The sequence below is a fragment of the Triturus cristatus genome, chromosome 2_2 (assembly GCF_964204655.1).
Source record: "Triturus cristatus chromosome 2_2, aTriCri1.1, whole genome shotgun sequence".
Classification (NCBI taxonomy): domain Eukaryota; kingdom Metazoa; phylum Chordata; class Amphibia; order Caudata; family Salamandridae; genus Triturus; species Triturus cristatus.
Window position 1 is genome coordinate 1,164,449,427 of NC_140582.1, and position 19,160 is coordinate 1,164,468,586.

Consider the following 19,160-nt stretch of genomic DNA (forward strand, 5'->3'; position numbering starts at 1 on the left):
CGGAGTCGCATAGACTGGCCAATAGCGCTGTAGTGTAAGGTTTACCAATCGGCAGTGGGGATTCAACGGAAAGCCTATTGTCATGGAAACGTAACGCTAGTGAGCGTCACCTTCAGATAAAAAAACCTTTTGTCGGGAAAAGATATTGCGCGCCCGTCAGCAGGTAATAAACAATGATGCACAATGGGCCGATCAGAGCTATTTGATTAATAGTTCTACGGTTTAGCGCAACATAAGGCGGGGGGGGGGATTAAGAATAATGTGCCGAACACGGGCGGGAGCAACGTGTTCTGATCGGAGTGAAGGAATGGCACATAACTCAGGTAAAACTCTCAGGGCTCGTGCGAGGGGGGACAGGGAGAGAGGAAATGGTTCATGGCCCATCAGTGCTAAGACACAGACAGTGCCATGTGACTTTGAGAAAAGGAATAGGGGCAGAAGGGAGTGAGGTCCCAGTGGACAAAGGGAATGGGGAGAGGAAAGGGGTCCTAACGTGGGCGCTGGAAGGGCAGAAATAAAAAGGAAGACTATGTAAAATTTTTAAGGGAAATGAAAGTCTCATGATGACAAACCCTCATGACTACGTCTAACCATTATTCGTTTGTCTCTCTCTTTGTTTGTCTGTGTATTTGATGTTTTTACTCAGAATAAACTCGGTTTCTCTCCATTGCGGGAGTCACCTCATTTTTATATTTTGATATATAAATCATTTTTGTATTTTCACATTTAATACCACAGGTCAGGGTGGGCCTTAGCGCGCCCATACCGCCGAGGTTCTCACGCACCTTTACTGGTCCTGACAAAGGCCAATTTAATGAACACATAGGCAGAAACATGTTGACCATATTATAAGGGACCTGGCTGAACAATTTATTCAGCTTCGACGTCCCGCACTTTGTTTTTATATATGTCTGTTTGGCTTTTAATAAAATCATGTTTTGACACAAACTAGACAATTTTAAATCACTTCCACTATCCACCACATTCACAACCTGCTCCGCAGTAATTCTGGTGTCGAAGCACACCGGGGTGGCATTCGGCCTCTCCCGGTGGGGCCCAATGATGAAGCATGTCACCAACCAGGTGACCATGGCTGGTGACCATGTCACCAGCCATTAAAGGCCCTCCCCAGCATTAACAAGGGAGCAGGCCTTTCATGGCTGGCAGAGCCTGTTACGGAGGGCTCTAAGGCTATTAAAACATTTCACCCCTAGAGGGCAGAATGTTTTAATTTGTAAAACAAAGGCCTCACATTGCCCGTGGTAGGTTGAAATCCCCTTGGGCTCAGAGAGGCCTTTGTTCACAGCAACAGTTGTGAACAAACATTTGAATATTGATGCTCCGTGCTACTACCGGCCATTAGAAGCCCGGAGCACTCCATTGTCTTCAATGGAGCACTCAACAGTCTAATGTTCTAATATAGCCTTATAGCCCGCTGTAGCGGGCTATACCGGCTATTAAAGGCTCGCTCCAGCGTTAAAGGCCCGAGCCGAAAGCGAGGGCCGTTAAAAAGGGAGCAGGACTTTAATAGCCGTATAGCCCAGCTACGAAGGGCTATAAGGCTATTACAACATTCTGCCACTAGAGGGCAGAATGTTCTAACAAATAAAACAAAGGCTTTAGAGAGCGCGAGGGGATTGAAATCCCCTCAGACTCCCTGAAGCCTTTGTTCACAGCCACAAAGAAGCATTGGAATTTTGGAGCTCCGGGCTTATACCAGCCATCATAAGACCGGAGCTACTCCATTGTTTTCAATGGAGCTTCCAACATTCCATTGTTCTAATAAAGAATAGAACCTGGAATATCTTCTTCTTCGAATTGCCAAAAGTTGGGGTCTATCAGCTTGGGGATCCCTTCCCATTTGCGAATGGTTACTACCTACTTGAAGTAGGTGGTAAAATGCAAATGTTTTGCGGAAAACAGCCTTTACAACGAGGTTTTTACCACGTCGTGCCTATACCACGCATTTTTTGCTACGCATGTTTTTAGAACGCATATGCTTTTACAACATATGCCTTTGCCACACATTTAAGGTAAGTTCAGGGGGTATATATATACATGTGATCAAGGCCCGAGTTGGGGCCGAAACGCGTAATGGCGGATATGCTGGGCACTCAATAAACACGTACTGAATTTGCACTAAGAACTATGGGTCTGCTCTTTGTCTTTCCTTTAAGGAATTGGAACAGCTGAGCAGCTGGTTGAGGCGAATCCTGTGTGCTATATATATATTGAGAGCCGGTATGCGGGCCCGTGGCTCTCATTAGGTAATTGACACCGTGGGCTATTGGCCGGTGTTATAAGTATATTGTTTTTTAGTCATGAGGTGGGAGGGATGGTGTCTCTCATAAATTTACCAGCCATGTCCTTCTCCTTTTTTTATCTTTGCATATTTGCAGTCACTCTTCTTTTGAAAAGGAAAAGAAAAAGGTCCAGGGGAAGTGAACGCAGACCTTTCATGCCCTGACGAATTTGCCGTAAATTTGATAAGGCAATGAAACATGTTGGCCAGTCCTAAAGGTGGTTACTTGACATGACCGTGCTTTTAAATTTTGGGATGACTCACACAATGGAATAAATAAAATGGAATTGTATATGTGAGCCATACCTAATTTTACTTAAGACTACACGGGTCTTGGTCTGCACAAGAACTATTTATGTTTAAAAATTTTTTTCACATTTTCCATTGTTTGGGACATTATTATTTTCAATGAGAAAGATATCGATGATGAAACAGTGAGCAAACTGGTGAGAACCTACCAGCAGCTCTCTTGGTGTTGCGCACGTGAGATACTTTCTCATTTTACCATCACTTTTTGTGTTTGTGCACTATAGATTTTGGTTGAGTGACTATACACATGGTTGGGTATTTTCACTGATTGGGAATTATTAAATATTAAGTTGTATGGCACCAGGGATATAATGATAGTTCATGATTAGAACTACCAATGGAGGAGTAATAGATGTTTACATTACCCTATTAATGATCCTATGAAATTAATCAATTTAAAGGTGTGCCTTGCTGTTACCAGGTCTGTTTTGTTGTATCACTAATCATGGGCACTTTTATTTTGGTGTCCGATCTTATGTTTTATCCTACTCTCACCCTAGTAGCTTATGGTCAATGCATAGTGTGGAATGACTGTCCCAGTCTTAATTCTAGAAATGCTCAATCGCCCACACACATGCCAACAACTCAATCAATCAATCAATCAATCAGTGACACTTATAAAGCGCGCTACATACCCATAGGGTCTCAAGGCGCTGGGGGGGGGGGGGGTGCCGCTACTGCTCGAACAGCCAGGTCTTCAGCTTCTTCCTGAAGGAGAGGTGGTCTTGGGTCAGGCGCAGGTCGGACGGGAGGCAGTTCCAGGTCTTGGCGGCCAGGTAGGAGAAGGACCTTCCTCCTGTAGTCGCTCTTCGGATGCGGGGGACGGCGGCGAGGGCGTGGTTGGCTGATCGGAGGTGGCGTTTGGGAGCGTAGAAGTTGACTCGGCTGTTGAGGTAGCTCGGGCCTTGGTCGTGTAGGGCTTTGTGTGCGTGGGTGAGGAGGCGGAAGGTGATTCTCTTGTTGATGGGGAGCCAGTGAAGGTCTCTCAGATGTCCGGAGATGTGGCTGGATCGTGGGATGTCGAGGATGAGTCTGGCTGAGGCGTTTTGGATCCGCTGGAGTCTCTTCTGGAGCTTGGCGGTGGTCCCGGCGTAGAGGGCGTTGCCGTAGTCCAGTCGGCTGGTGACGAGGGCCTGGGTGACGGTCTTCCTGGTCTCAGTGGGGATCCACCAGAAGATCTTCCGTAGCATGCGTAGGATGTTGAAGCACGCCGAGGAGACGCTGCTGACTTGCCTGGTCATGGAGAGGGAGGAGTCCAAGATGAAGCCCAGGTTTCGTGCATGGTCTGTCGGTTTGGGTGCGGTGCCCAGGGCGGGAGGCCACCAGGAGTCGTCCCAGGCGGAGGGAGAGGAGCCCAGGATGAGGACCTCCGTCTTGTCCGAGTTCAGTTTCAGGCGGCTGGTCGTCATCCACTCGGCTACCTCTTTCATCCCTTCGTGTAGGTTGGCTCTGGCGGCGGCGGGGTTGTTGGTCAGGGAGAGGATCAGCTGGGTGTCGTCGGCGTAGGAGATGATGCTGAGGTGGTGTTTGCGTACGATGGCCGCGAGGGGGCTCATGTAGACGTTGAAGAGGGTGGGGCTCAGGGATGATCCTTGGGGGACGCCGCAGATGACTTCGGAGGCCTCTGACTTGTACGGTGGTAGGCGGACTCGCTGTGTTCTTCCGTCGAGGAAGGAGATGATCCATTCCAGCGCCTTGTCCTGGATTCCGATGTTGCTGAGGCGCCGTACCAGGGTGCGGTGGCAGACCGTGTCGAATGCCGCGGAGAGGTCTAGGAGGATGAGGGCCGCTGTTTCTCCATTGTCCATCAGGGCTCGGATGTCATCGGTGGCGGCGATGAGGGCGGTCTCGGTGCTGTGTTTGGCTCGGAAGCCGGACTGTGAGGGGTCGAGGGATCCGTTCGTCTCGAGGAAGGCGGCCATCTGCTTGTTGACGGTCTTCTCGATGACCTTGGCTGGAAACGGGAGAAGCGAGATGGGGCGGTAATTCTTGAGGTCGGTGGGGTCCGCTGTTGGTTTCTTGAGTAGAGCGCTGAGTTCGGCGTGTTTCCAGCTCTCGGGGAAGATGGCGGTGTCGAAGGAAGTGTTGATGATGTCTCGCAGGTGGGGTGCGATGACAGCGTCGGCCTTGTTGAAGATGTGGTGAGGGCAGGGGTCGGTTGGTGATCCGGAGTGGATTGAGTTCATCGTGCGGATGGTGTCTTCGGTGCTGATCGGGGTCCAGGCGTGGAAGGAGGTGGTGGGGGGGGGTGGCTGGTCGGTCGTGGTGTGCGTTGGCTGGTTGTTGAAGCTGCTGTGTATGTCTGTGATCTTGTTGTGGAAGTAGGAGGCGAGGGAGTTGCAGAGGTCTTGCGATGGGGTGATGTCGTTGTTTCCTGCGTTGGGGTTGGAAAGCTCTTTCACGATGTTGAAGAGTTCCTTGCTGTTGTGTGCGTTGTTGTCCAACCGGTCCTTGAATGCTGTTCTCTTGGCGGCGCGGATCAGCTGGTGGTGTTTCCGGGTGGCAAGTTTGTAGGAGGTCCTGTTGTCCGGTGTCGGATTCCTTTTCCAGACTTTCTCGAGGGCTCGGCAGTTCTTCTTGGAGCTCTTGAGTTCGTCGGTGAACCATGGGGCCTTCTTGCTGCCGGGTCTGCTAGGCGGGGTCCTCAGTGGGGCGAGTTCGTCCGCGCAGTTGCTGATCCACTTCGTGATGTTATCGGCGGCCTGGCTGGGGTTCGCTGAGCTGGCCGGAGGGTGTTGGCTCAGGGAGGTGGCGAGCTGGTCTGCTGTGATCTTGTTCCAGCTTCTGCGGGCGGTGTGTTGCTGGTGTTGGTGGGTCGTCGTTCTCTTGAAGGTGAAGTGGACGCAGCTGTGGTCCGTCCATTGAAGCTCTGTGGCGTGGCTGAAGTCGATGTCTGTGCTGGATGAGAAGACGGCGTCGAGTGTGTGTCCGGCGAGGTGGGTGGGGGTGGACACCAGTTGCTTGAGTCCCAGGTTGGCGAGGTTGTCGAGCAGGGTGCTGGTGTTGTGGTCGTTGTTGTTCTCCAGATGGAAGTTGAGGTCTCCGAGGAGGATGTAGTCAGCGGAGGGGAGGGCATGCGGGCTGACGAAGTCGGCGATGTCCTCGCTGAATTGCGTGCGTGGTCCAGGGGGTCGGTAGATCAGGGTGCCTCTGAGGGTGGTGTTCGGGTTGGTGTGGATCTGGAAGTGCAGGTGTTCGGCGCTGGTCAGGGTGTTGTCGGTGCTGGTCGTGACACGGATGGTGTTCCTGTGGATGATGGCGATGCCTCCTCCCATCTGGTTGGCGTTTCGGTCCCTCCGGACGATCTTGTAGCCCTCTGGGATAGCGATGGCGATGTCGGGAGCTGAAGAGGCGTTCATCCAGGTCTCCGTGAGGAAGGCAACGTCAGGGGCTGTGGTGTCTAGAAGGTTCCAGAGTTCGATGGCGTGTCTGTGGACGGAGCGGGTGTTGAGCAGGATGCACTTGAGGTGGCTGCTGCTGGTGTTCGACTTGGCGGGTGCTGGTGCGGGGCTGGTCCGGATGCAGGTGAATTTGCAGGCGTGGCAGCTGAAAGGTCCGTGGGTATGTCTTGGAGTGGCTTGATGGCATTCCGGTAGTCGGCCGGTGTTGAGAGCGAAGAGGGTGGCGGCGGAGTACGTCTGGCGGGTCGGTCGGGGTCTTCGGGGGCCAGGGGTCCTGGCGCTGGTCGCGATCCGGTCGCGGACGGGCGCAGACGGGCTTACCTTTGGCGCGCCTTCGGCGCACAATCGGCGCGACCGCTGCGCGTGACCGCTGCGCGTTCGCACGGTCGCCATTTAAAGGCGAAGTGCGCGGGTGGGCGGAGCAGCTGGGAGGCGGGAGCGGGGAGGGAACAGAAGAGAAAAGGGGCGGGGCTGATGGCGGTGGCGGGAAGCGGGAGCGGGGAGGGAGAGCGGAGGGCGGCGAGGTAGGCGGGCACACAGGAAGGAGACAGGCACAAATGAAAAAACACGAAGAAAAACGGGGCACTGGGTACAGGCAACAATGCAGGTCAAAAACAGAGGCAAAACAGTAGACAAACGCTCTTACGGCAACCAAAAAACAAGCACAAATTTCCGACAGAAATCGGCAAAACCAAGGGGAGCGCTCAAGGCGGCAGCGAGGCCGGCGCTGGGGCAGAGGCAGGCACAGGGGCACACGCAGCAGCTGGTGGCCGTGCGGCGCGGGGGTGTCCCACAAGTGGGTCACACTCACCTGCGTCGCACGGTCGCCATTTAAAGGCCAAGTGCGCGGGTGGGCGGAGCAGCTGGGAGGCGGGAGCGGGGAGGGAACAGAAGAGAAAAGGGGCGGGGCTGATGGCGGTGGCGGGAAGCGGGAGCGGGGAGGGAGAGCGGAGGGCGGCGAGGTAGGCGGGCACACAGGAAGGAGACAGGCACAAATGAAAAAACACGAAGAAAAACGGGGCACTGGGTACAGGCAACAATGCAGGTCAAAAACAGAGGCAAAACAGTAGACAAACGCTCTTACGGCAACCAAAAAACAAGCACAAATTTCCGACAGAAATCGGCAAAACCAAGGGGAGCGCTCAAGGCGGCAGCGAGGCCGGCGCTGGGGCAGAGGCAGGCACAGGGGCACACGCAGCAGCTGGTGGCCGTGCGGCGCGGGGGTGTCCCACAAGTGGGTCACACTCACCTGCGTCGCACGGTCGCCATTTAAAGGCCAAGTGCGCGGGTGGGCGGAGCAGCTGGGAGGCGGGAGCGGGGAGGGAACAGAAGAGAAAAGGGGCGGGGCTGATGGCGGTGGCGGGAAGCGGGAGCGGGGAGGGAGAGCGGAGGGCGGCGAGGTAGGCGGGCACACAGGAAGGAGACAGGCACAAATGAAAAAACACGAAGAAAAACGGGGCACTGGGTACAGGCAACAATGCAGGTCAAAAACAGAGGCAAAACAGTAGACAAACGCTCTTACGGCAACCAAAAAACAAGCACAAATTTCCGACAGAAATCGGCAAAACCAAGGGGAGCGCTCAAGGCGGCAGCGAGGCCGGCGCTGGGGCAGAGGCAGGCACAGGGGCACACGCAGCAGCTGGTGGCCGTGCGGCGCGGGGGTGTCCCACAACTCTTTTTCTATCACTGGATACCTTCTTTTGATGTCATTTAAAGTCCTAGAAGTGAATGCTACATTCCCCTCCTCTTTCACACATCTCTGTGTTAGGACCCCACCTATACCATACATGTTGGCACCCACAGTAATAATGAATGTCTTCATTATATAAAAGGATTTCAAGGTAGGAGCTACAACAATTTATGTCTTCACCAAGACAACTATGCGCGAATAAGATATGGCAAAAATTGTGAACTCTCTGCCCCTTTCCCTGTGGAGAAAGGGGTGCGACAGGGATGCGTTCTGCCCCGACACTCTTTTCCCTTTTTATAAACGGCCTAATTGAAACTTTGTTGGCTGGAAAAGATATTCATGCTCCCAGGATGGCTAACCGCAAAATTTCAGCTCTTATGTTTGCGGACGATACGCTTTTACTTTCCAAATCCCCCATGGGCATGCAGAGGGTGCTCGATGTATTGAGCACTTTCTGCAATAATCGGGGACTGGAGATTAATCTTCAAAAAACCAAGCATATGGTTTTTAACGCTAACACCACAAATTGTCCAAATCCCCGACTAGATGGAAGGGCTCTAGAGAGAGTGTCCATTTCTGACTATTTAGGTACCACATTAACTGAATAAAAGGAACGGGGGACACAAATAAAGAAAGCTAGTCTAAAACTGACCCAGTCCATGGGAGGCATCACAAACGTTTATAAGAGCTGCACGCATAAAGTGATAGGTCCTGTAGCAGAAATTTATAAGATACAGGCTAGGGGCTCAGCATTGTACGGGGCAGAACTATGGGGCCACTGCTCATCCACCTCTTTATCAATGTCAGAGAACCTATTCCTTAGGCAATTGCTGGGTCTTCCTAGGAGCTCCCCATTAACACCGCTCAGGATGGACCTAGGGACTAGCCCTATAGCAGACGTAGCCTCTTCTAGACCCCTCCTATACTGGCGATGCCTTTGGAGTACACCCAAATTAGCCGAATACAAAGAGGAGTTGAAGGACGTTATGAGGCTTCAAGGTGCAGGGAAACTCCCTTGGTTAGCTTATATCAGGAACATTTGTCAGGCTCTAGGGAGGGCAAACATGTGGACATCCCCTGGAGAGATCTGTCCTATGATCTCTAGAAAGGCACTACTCGAGTCCTATAGACAACTTAAACTGGCCCAACTATGGCGGGGGACCAAGCCTGGTTGTCTAACTTCTAGGTTTTTGGAAGTAAAACAGCAATATAGGCGAGAATCGGCCCTAGATTACATTCAACCGCTTCTAGCAAAGAAACTCTTTCTTCATTTTAGACATGGGGCGCTCCCGCTTCGAGCATTTACTAACAAGTGGCAGGGCGCCCACACACTAGATTGTCCAGGGTGTGACCGAGCTGAGGAAACCGAAATGCACGTTCTCTTTTTCTGACCCGCCTATGGAAAGTCAAGTTCTCGGTGGTTGCTACAATTGTGCAGGAATATGGGGATTAGACATTGCACAGAGGTGTTTAGGCTCCTGAAGTATGAAACCGACACACCTATTGTGTTCTCCATCTCGCGGTTCTTATACTCTATGTGGTGCATTCGTAGAGCTATTCTAAAGAAAATCCCCGCAGGAGTTCGTAGTTCTACAGCAACCTTTATTTACGCTATGTTATGCACCGACCAGAACAACGTGGTATGCCCACATTGTATTGTATGTTTATCCCCACTGTAATTAACCCTCTTCCTAGCTGTTTTAATGATATAATTTGAGTTGTTTTAATTCGGATTTTTTAACATGCCTTTTTAAATATCTATTAGATAAAGACAAAGGTTTTAGTACCTTTAGAAGAATGGACGGTGCACCAGAGAATAAAAGTCTTTCCAAACGATCCAAATTTCGTCTTTTATTCTTTATTTAAATTCTAAAATTCAGGCTCAGCCAACGCGTTTCGTTCTTTACGAACTTCGTCAGGGCGGAAATGAATACAGATACAAACATATATATAAAATCCATATATATATCACAAAACTCATACGTGATAAAACTCAAAATTGATAAAGCATAAACAATTACAACACATTTATATATAAATGACTAAAAAAACCATGTAAGACAATATACATATACACATACATTCCTAACAACATTAAAAAATATAGTACATAGATCGAGATAACAAGAGTTAAGTAATTTAGAACCATGCCTTAAATATCTGACTTGAGTGTGCGTCAATCCTGACACACAATCCTCATCATATTAATTCGTAACGGTATGAACATAATGTCCTTATGCATGTAAGGTGACACAAAAACGATCTGAATAAGTAAGAGCAAGATATGCCCATATTAAATGCTGAATGGGTCCCAGTAAGACCAAAACCCCAGAGATTACAGAAAAGAAAAAGAAGAAAGGAGACAAAAAACGGGGGAAACGAAGAAAAAGAAAAAAGAAAGAAGACCAAAAGACAAGAAAACAAAAAAAGAAAAAGAAAAGCGAAAAGAGGGAAGGAGAAAAGGGGGCAATAAGCAAAGGTGGAAACCTGACAATAATCAGCTCCAGTATTGTTAGTTAAAATGGTAACTATAATGGCGCATCCAATATTCATCAAAACAGTTATTGAAAAGTACAATATAAGCATGGGCCATAAATGTCAATTCTTACCCAAAGTATCACATATGCACACGCTCCAAAACGTCACTAAGTAATCAACTCCAGGTTGGTATTTGTTTCAAAGTCCGAAAAAATGAGTGGCCTAATTGAAGCAATATTACAAAATTAAAACCCAGGCAAGTTATCACGGAACCCTATCCTTAACATAAGGGGAAGGGAAGGGGGGAAGAAAAGTATTTTTGGAAGGAAGAAAAATCAATCTTACCTTTTCAATAATCAACACGGTATAAGTACCCCTGAGTCATATATACGTCACAAAACAATCAAACTGTAGTAAGGATTCCAGACCACTTCAAAAGGAAACTGTATATATATTTGATCAACAATGTTGTTGTATATTTTGATGCCAATGTGTTGGCTCCAATCACTAAAAGAAAAACGGAAATCACCATGAGCGCGCGTTCAACAAACTCACGCCTAAACAAACTTACAACAATAGATTGATGATTATTACAAGTGGATAATCCCGTATCCATCATCCGCTCCTAAAATCTCATTTTAATCCTTAAAGCAACTACCAAAGGGGTTGTGCGCCAAGTCCTTAGATAAACAGACAACCCGTGAAACCTGCTGGCTTGCAATCCTGTGCCTTATAAATCATAACGATACTATTCATTCAACAAGATCCACTAATCATGGTCAAAAACTCCCCCTAAAGTTCAGAATAGACAGTACTAATAGAAAACATACGTTTTTTCTATTAAGAGCTTGACAGAAACATCAGCATTCTCGTCTTAAATGACTACAAGTCTGCTTCTTCCGAATCAACGACGAAACCGTGTATGGGAAAGCCGGCGTCTTAAATGAGATCTGCCAATCATGTCACGTGTTCAAGTAAACACCTGATCACTCGAGCCCTCCTCATAGTGTATAGTCAGTGATCTCGGCTTTTTTAGCGCCATATTAGAATGGTATACGGTCCCTAAGGTTATATAGATCTGTGAGACTCCCGGCTGAGATTGAAAGCTAAGAATGCTCTAACGTGTAATTGAAACCAAATAAATTTGAATATCCAATACGAAAATAACTTTCGAGAATCGGGAAATAAAAACAAAAAAATAATAAATGGAAGTTAAATGCAAACGCAAAAGAAGTCAATGAACTCGGCTTTTTTAGCGCCATATTTGAATGGTATATGGTCCCTAAGTTTATATAGATCTGGCAGACTCCCGGCTGTGATTATAAGCTAAGAATATTCTAACGTGTAATAAAACCAAAATGACTGGAAGTTAAATGCAAATACAAAATTGACAAACGGGGATGTATATAAACCCAGACCCAAGATGTGAGCATTCGTAAAAGCCCACAAATAGTCACTGCATAGAACCATATCCATACGCTAGTGAAAGACTATTACATGTGCCACCCCTAAACCATGACCTCTTAAGGCAATACTAGTCAAAGGTTAAAAGTCAAAGTTAAAAGAGGGGGGGGAGGGGAGGTGGGGGGGAAGGGGAGGGGCGAAGCCGTATTACCAGTTCTGCATATAACAGCACGGATAATAGCATGAACAATATGAGGTGGAAATTACCCCACCTATTTTGAGTTAATATCCGAAGCACAACAAGTTAACATCTGCCAAGTGCCCCCTCGGTGTAACATACAAAAACGACATCCAAAAACAACCAAATTACGATAATCTTGGGAACATTGTGATCCCACAGTGAACTCAACAGAAGTCGCATTATGAGATACTAAGAATAAAATATCAAAATACGGTTTTTACCATCTTGGATGTGCCGCGTTTAGAGATACCAATACTTGTATAATAGCTCATGGAAATCAATATTGACAAGAATTGCATTATACAAATGGAAAGTAAATCCTAATTCAAATATATATTCCGCTGACATTATCTTCAACATGACGTGTAAGATGGATCGTGCCATGTGGAAAATAGACCATATGCATAATCAATTAAAGACAATGTCTAATCAAGCTTCCATTGTAAGACTAGAACCATCAATTTCCAAGGAACGGAATGTAAAATCAAAAGTGCCTTATTGGACAGATGCCAATAGTGGCCAGAGCAGATACAGTACAGACAATAAAATATTGTATAGAACACGCATAAACAGTGAATACAGAGCATTTCAGTATAGAGAAAAACAGAGTAGTATTAGTCAATGAGAGATGGTCCTTTATGGTTAGTATCACACCCAAGTCATAACCAAACTCAAATTTTGTATTCAGAATCAATATTTACAGGACATACTGAACCAAATGCTTTTCCTTAGAAGGAACTGAAATGTGTTTCCTTATATAAATAGAAGCAATAGTGTTTACAGGAAATAGTGCATCTCCCCATCCATGTTATGTCCCAGACTTGTTCCCCTCAAACGGCATATCCATTTTGATTCCTTTTGCCGCAACAACAGATCCCTATTGCCACCTCTTATTGGTACTGGGAAATGATCAATAGCGTGAAACCAGAATGATACATCTTCAGGATGCTCTCCGGTTTTAGTACCCATTATGAGTTTTAACCATTAATGAAATAGTCATTTGCTTTAATATGTTCCACTCCTTCCCCTCTCGCACCCAATGTAGAAATTATACTTTTTAGTGTACATCGAACTATATCCCGCCATAGAACTATGAGTAGGTATGAGGGAGTCAATCCAAGAATACTTTCAAAACTTGCACATTCTAAGTGTTTTAACTATAAAACACATAAACAATGTATATAGCTTTTATGATGATATAATGTATTGTCTTTTCTAAAATGTATTGTATTGTTTTTACGTGCTTTTATTGCTTGTTTGTCAAAATAAAGCTTTCTTTGACTTGACTTGACTTTAATTTGGTGAAGTGCAGTTTGCAGTTTCCCTGACCACATAAACTACACGTTTCCTTGTGAGTTCTCTTAAAGGTTCCTTTCTTCCTGCTAAATTATTTATAAATTTACAGTAGTACTTACATATTTCAGGCAATGATAGCAGCTTTTCTTTGTTGTCGGGTGCAGGGGTTTTCAAAACGGCATTGAATAAGATTTCTTCAGTACTACAACTTCACCTGACAAGGCATGACACAAATATTTGACAGAATTACGAAACAATTTACATTTACTTCCCTTAAATGTGAGCTCACTCTCTTCCATCTTCCTACACACTTCCCTAATAGGATTTTGGTGATCTTTGAAGAATATAAAAAAATCACCCCTAAAAACACTTCTCCTAGCTATCAATATCCTTGAAAATTTGTAACATTACTCTTTGGAATACAGACGCTGCCGAGGCTAAATGAAACAGAATTCTGTTAAAATGGCATAGCCTCAGAGGTCTTGATGATAGGCAGACCTCAGGTGCAAAGCTGAGATCATGTCATCTCTTTCCAACATGCATACAATTTCATTAATGTTTGAGAGGGGTAGTCGATCCACTACTATGTTAGCATTTGGAGCACTGAGATATACGCACTAGCTCAAACTTTTGTCTGCGTCTCTTCACAGAGCTATCAGAGAAACACACTCCAATGATTCAAATTCCTCAATAATCTCTTCTTTCATCACATCATCCAATATCTGTTTAACTCACGTCACAGATAAATTGATACTTCTCTCAACTTTTTCCTTACAGGTTTTGCATCCTTCTTAATCTTGATTTTGTGTGAGTCATTTTTTACTTTACCAAATTCATCAGTAAAAATCTTGGGAAACTGACTATGTATCCAGCTCTTACTGGCTGTCATAGACAACAGCAACACAGGTTTCCTGCTTTTAAGAATTTACCACCACACCTAACTTTAATTGGTCTCTCCAACCTTATACATCCATACTTTTAACTGTCACATACAATTTAATTTGAGCTTCTCTTTCCTATAATGTCAATAAGACATCTTCATATCCTATAATAACAATGACAGACCCATCAAAACCTTCTGCTATTAGACTCTGAAATCCTCCAGCATCGACACATCACTGAATTGTTACAAACATATTTTTTTCTTATGATCATCCATGGTGAACAGAATCTACCATCAATCCCAATTGTTTGTTTAAAATGGTAACTATACGTTTGGGTGGTCCCTCAACCCTTAGTTCCTCTTTATCTGTGCTAGAGCCTGTCATGGTTCAGCAGATTCTTTTATTATCATCAGTTTCCTTCATACACTCACACCAACATTTCAGGTCTTCTCCCTTATTAATGCTAGAAATGTTTCCTTTAAGAGATATCCCATTGTTCTTTACGCCCTATCACACACAAGCAAAATGCTCTATGCACCCACAATTCTGGCCTTGCTGGCCCATTACAGGACATTGTGATGATAAAGCAACATGACTTGAGCTCCCGGATCTATAACAAACTATTGAGTTTTCTTTTTATTATAACAAAAGAAACCACCAATGCGAGCATTACTTCCACTTCCACTGCATTCCTCTTTACCACACTCCATGCACCTATTATTCTGCACAGACAACATCCATAGCTCAGATTGTTCCTACACCTTAACTGTTGTAAAAGCATCCTATAACTTAGGATCTCCCATGACCCATAGTTATGCCTCAATATTGTTTACTAGTAACATGCACAATAATTTGATCTATAATAATTTCATCAGTTAATGCCCTAAATTCTACGGCATAGAAAGGTGCTCTTGGTGCTGTAAGAAATGCATCAAAGGATACTCCTTCCTTTTGAGCTCAGGTACAACATTTAACATCTGTTTAACACTATGCTTGAGTTTGGCTTAAACCTACACAACAATCTTAATACTGCTTCTTTAAATTCATCAATGTCCTCCTGTCTTCTTGAGTGCGAGATGTGTGGCATTGTTCTGATCACCACGTGGCCCTCTGACTTTAGCCAGTGTACAAATATGTTTTTCTTCATTTCTGTAACCATTTTGTCACCCTCAATGGACTTCATGTAGGTAATAAATTCCTACTACTACTATTGCCTGTTATGCCATCTGGCAGGTAGAGCAGCAATGAAGCTTCTGTTTTTATGGTGCAAGTTTGCGTACAGTGGTCCTGCTGTGATTCAGGGCCTTCATTTCTGTTTCCATATTCCACCTCCAGGTGTTCTTTGGCCTGCCTTTTCTCATCTAAGATATTTCTTTAGACAACTTTCATGCGCCACATATAGTCCATAAATTCCACAGTCCGATTCTGGTCTTGCACTTGGCACTCAGAACTTCTGTCATCCTGTCAATAGTTTCCTTGCGGCTATGAGTACTGTCAATCATGCATGTCTCATGCAGAGATTCTGGGAGTCTCTCATGCCTGGAAGATTTAGTGGTACTTGCTTCTGTTTTTAAGAGACATGATTATTCGCCTTTTGCCCAACCTGGAGGACTAGTGATCGCACTTTGTCTGGTCTCTACCTTTTGACTGGTCTCTACCTTTTGACTTGCCCACCTTGGGCAACATTACCAAGAAACTATGCTTCCGCTGGCATAGCTCTCCTAGGGGCATATCAGCAACACCCGGCGATAATTATCGCTCCGCGCTCTTAGCGTGAGGATAATTATCGGCGGGTAACGTGGATTTTTATCGCTGAGATAGCGTGCTATTATCAACGCTTATCTCCTCAGCGATAAAAATCCTCACACTAACTGCCTAACGTGAGATTATAGCTGGAAACCCAGCGATAATCTCACGCAATGTGGCGTTAGCTTGCTGATAGGGATTCACAAACTTAGCCATGATATCCACCTTCCATAGGATATCATGGCTAAGTCAGTCCTGAAGCAGGCGTAAGGAAAGTAGCGATAACCCCTGTTATCGCTACTTTTCCTGACGCTATCTTCATAGCGTGGAGCTTGATGATAGGAGAAATGTCGCTTAGCGACATTTCTCCTGTCATGTTAGGTCAGGAACGCCCACTTTGCATCTCATTAGAGATGCAAAGCTGGGCGTTAGGAATCCCCACGCTAAAGCAAGGTTTCACGCGTTAGCGTGGCCTTGCTAATTAGGCGATAAAATTATCGCCGCTTTTCGGCCGAAAATGGCCGCAAAAGCAGCGATAATTCTTTATCACCTCGTTGTAAATATGTCCCCAAGTCCCTGAGACATGCAAACTCCTCAACCACTTGAAGGTGGCGATCCTCCGAGATCCAAGAGAAGTGTAAAAGTAAGGTGACAGTATACATCATAGTACGCACGGCGCACATTGCACGCAAGCAATATTGATGTGCTTTGGAGATGCTCATGGCACACTTGAATAATGTTGTGAGTCCCAAACCTCCAGTTACTAGCTGAAGCGATTGTAAAGGTTTTCATTGAGTAAATCTCTCAGACTTTTGCAGTGAAGTTTCAGTTAAATTCAGTCTTTTGAGTCAGTCCAGACTTGCCGTTCAGCCCACTTTGCTTCAACAATATTCCATGGAAAGACTTATAATGCAAACAGGGTTCTTTAAAAACAGTACCACTCCTGTGCTGCGAATGGTATCCGGCACCTTCTTCCTCGTCGCCAATTGTTAAACAAGCATTTGCAATGCAATCGGTCTCACCTTTGGGACCTTATATGCTATGCAGCACTTCCGCCGGGGTGCTGAAACATCTACTGTTATTTAACATGGAGGGAAAGTAAGCACCAAACTGCGTGACAAGCCAGCTATGGGAACACATGGAGAGAAATATTGCCTTCAGCGGGAAATGGTATAGTCCAAAGCTCTGTTTTTAATACAAAATCAGGGCCTTCGGTGGTCAGATCACTGAAAATACAAGGTTTGAAAAAAATATTGTTGTCTACGGTTGCTCGTGGAAGACAATTTCTATGGACTGGAGTCTAGAGAATGCTTAAGTGATTCTGGTATTTTACTGACCTCTGCTGGTCGTTTTCTATCAAGAAAGTTAAATAGAGGCAGTTGACAGAAAAATAAAAAAATAAAAATCCCTCAGCAGAAAGCAATTCTGGTATTTTACTGACCTCTACTGGTCCTTTTCTATCAAGACAGTTAAATAGAGGCAGTTGAAAAGAAAAAAGTACCTAAGCAGAAGCAGACAAGTCCTAGGGCTGATCTCCAGAGCCCACAAAGTACATGCACATTTAAGTATATACTCAAGTATATACAAGAGGTCTTGAATACTCGACCTAAAAAGGAGTATCCAAGGAAGTTGTATAAAACACTAGCAGGTTTGAACAAGCAGCAGAGTACTATTCATCTTCATAGCTTCAGACCTGCTGGCAACTGATATTAACAGCAGCTCTACATTCCAATACAGGTGTGGCTGGACCATGAACTTAGAATGCCATTTATAAGGAAAAACTATACATGTGCATATCCACACAGGTTTGAATATGATTCCGGAACATTATACAACACAGCCTTCGATTCAAAACCTATGGTTGTTTGAGGGGAGCACCTGGCGCTCAGTGGCACAATGGGATTTTGGGTCAGCAGGCAAATCAACGAATAGTGCAAAAAGATTTATGGACACAAAAGTTGATCTCACTGCCCTTAGTGCCGCATTGAGCTGTGAAGCACCACCATGCATCGCGTGAGTACACGTGCAAACATACAGTAAATCTGAGCCTATGGATTGAGGGGCCTATTTACGAGGTCGTTTGCGTTGCTTTTGCACCACGTAATTTGGTGCAAGAGTGATGCAAACCTTAAGTCGGATTTATGAAGCCACGCAAGGATACTTTTGTGGCCCTGAGTGGCTCTATTAATGTGGAGTAAGGCAATGCAGGGTAAATCGCTGCGTTGGCTTACTCTGCCCTGGGAAGCCGTTCCATTGGCACTGCGTGGGTGTTCCCACGCAACTCCCATGGTTTTTGACGCATTCCCAGATTTACAAGAACTGGTAAACCTGGGAATGCGCCAAAAAAATACTCCTTTTCAGGAGAGACGTAACGAGGAGAAATATCTTCATTTCTCCTCGTTACTTCCTCTTTCTATATGTACTGGATTCTGCAGCTCACATAGATAGGGAAATATACTTCTCAGGATTGGTATTGTGCAGGAAGGTGTCCCTTCCTGCACAAAAACAATTCTACATGCAATGTAGGCACCCTTGTGCCATAGTGCAAGGGTGCCTGTGTTGCAGCTACGCTGCCAAAAGGGGGTCAGCACAGAGGAAAAGGCAGGAAGGCACCATATTGCCTTAAATATGGCGTATTTGTGCCCTTTCCTGTCACATAGTACAGTGCAGAGAGGTGACTGTGTTCTATTTTATAAACAGACCCCGGAGTTTATTGAAATAACGTACATCTCCTATCCTACAAAATTAGCAGGCATGTTTAATGCAATAAATTACCGCTGTTCCTTTGCTACTTTTCAGCAAAAGCAGACATTTTCAATTGCAAAATACAAAGGGAAGGCATATGTATCTAGATTTGTAAATTATAGCTCATGAGTAAGGCAAGATAACATGTCAATGGATAGATGCATGTGCTGTGAATTGACATTAACGTTTCAGAGGCAGACCATATACTCAAAAACGTATTACATAAAGTGTTTCTATGTTCTATAATGTGCTGGAAAATGACCTATTGAAACCTTAAGTAAGTATAATCAAATATGCACCAGCAGTGTGCACATCAAAGCAGTTATGTACATTCGTGCACTCTAGAAAGCATTATAGCTCGCATAAGTTGGAAGCACCTTCAACAGCATGACATAAATAAATATTTAAAAAATGTGCAATAACAAAACTCGTGCTCTTTTTGACACAGATACACAGAGCAAATGTTTTATAATCCTGAGAACCACATGTGTTCCCAGTGAACACTGAAAAAGTTTCGTTAGAAAACCACTGCAATGTTTTTATGTCTTTTTAAGACACCGACTTCGGAAACAGTAACACAAATCAAAAACAGCTCCACTTCTTACTAAAGAAAATGTCAACAACCTTTTAGGAAAATGCAAACATCATGATCTGAAACGTTGCA

At 45.4% G+C, this 19,160-nt stretch overlaps 1 protein-coding gene across 2 annotated transcripts in view; it reads right to left on the reverse strand.

The window, feature by feature from the left end:
* Positions 1–19,160, reverse strand: part of ANKRD53 (ankyrin repeat domain 53) — a 159,807-nt gene that overhangs the window by 108,194 nt on the left and 32,453 nt on the right. Inside the window, exon 2 of one of the 2 annotated variants that reach the window (XM_085642708.1) lies at positions 13,241–13,335. The exons of the other annotated variant lie outside the window; for it this stretch is intronic. The gene's annotated coding sequence lies outside the window, so the exon portion shown is untranslated. The remainder of the gene's footprint in view (positions 1–13,240; positions 13,336–19,160) is intronic. 2 annotated transcript variants of the gene reach the window in all.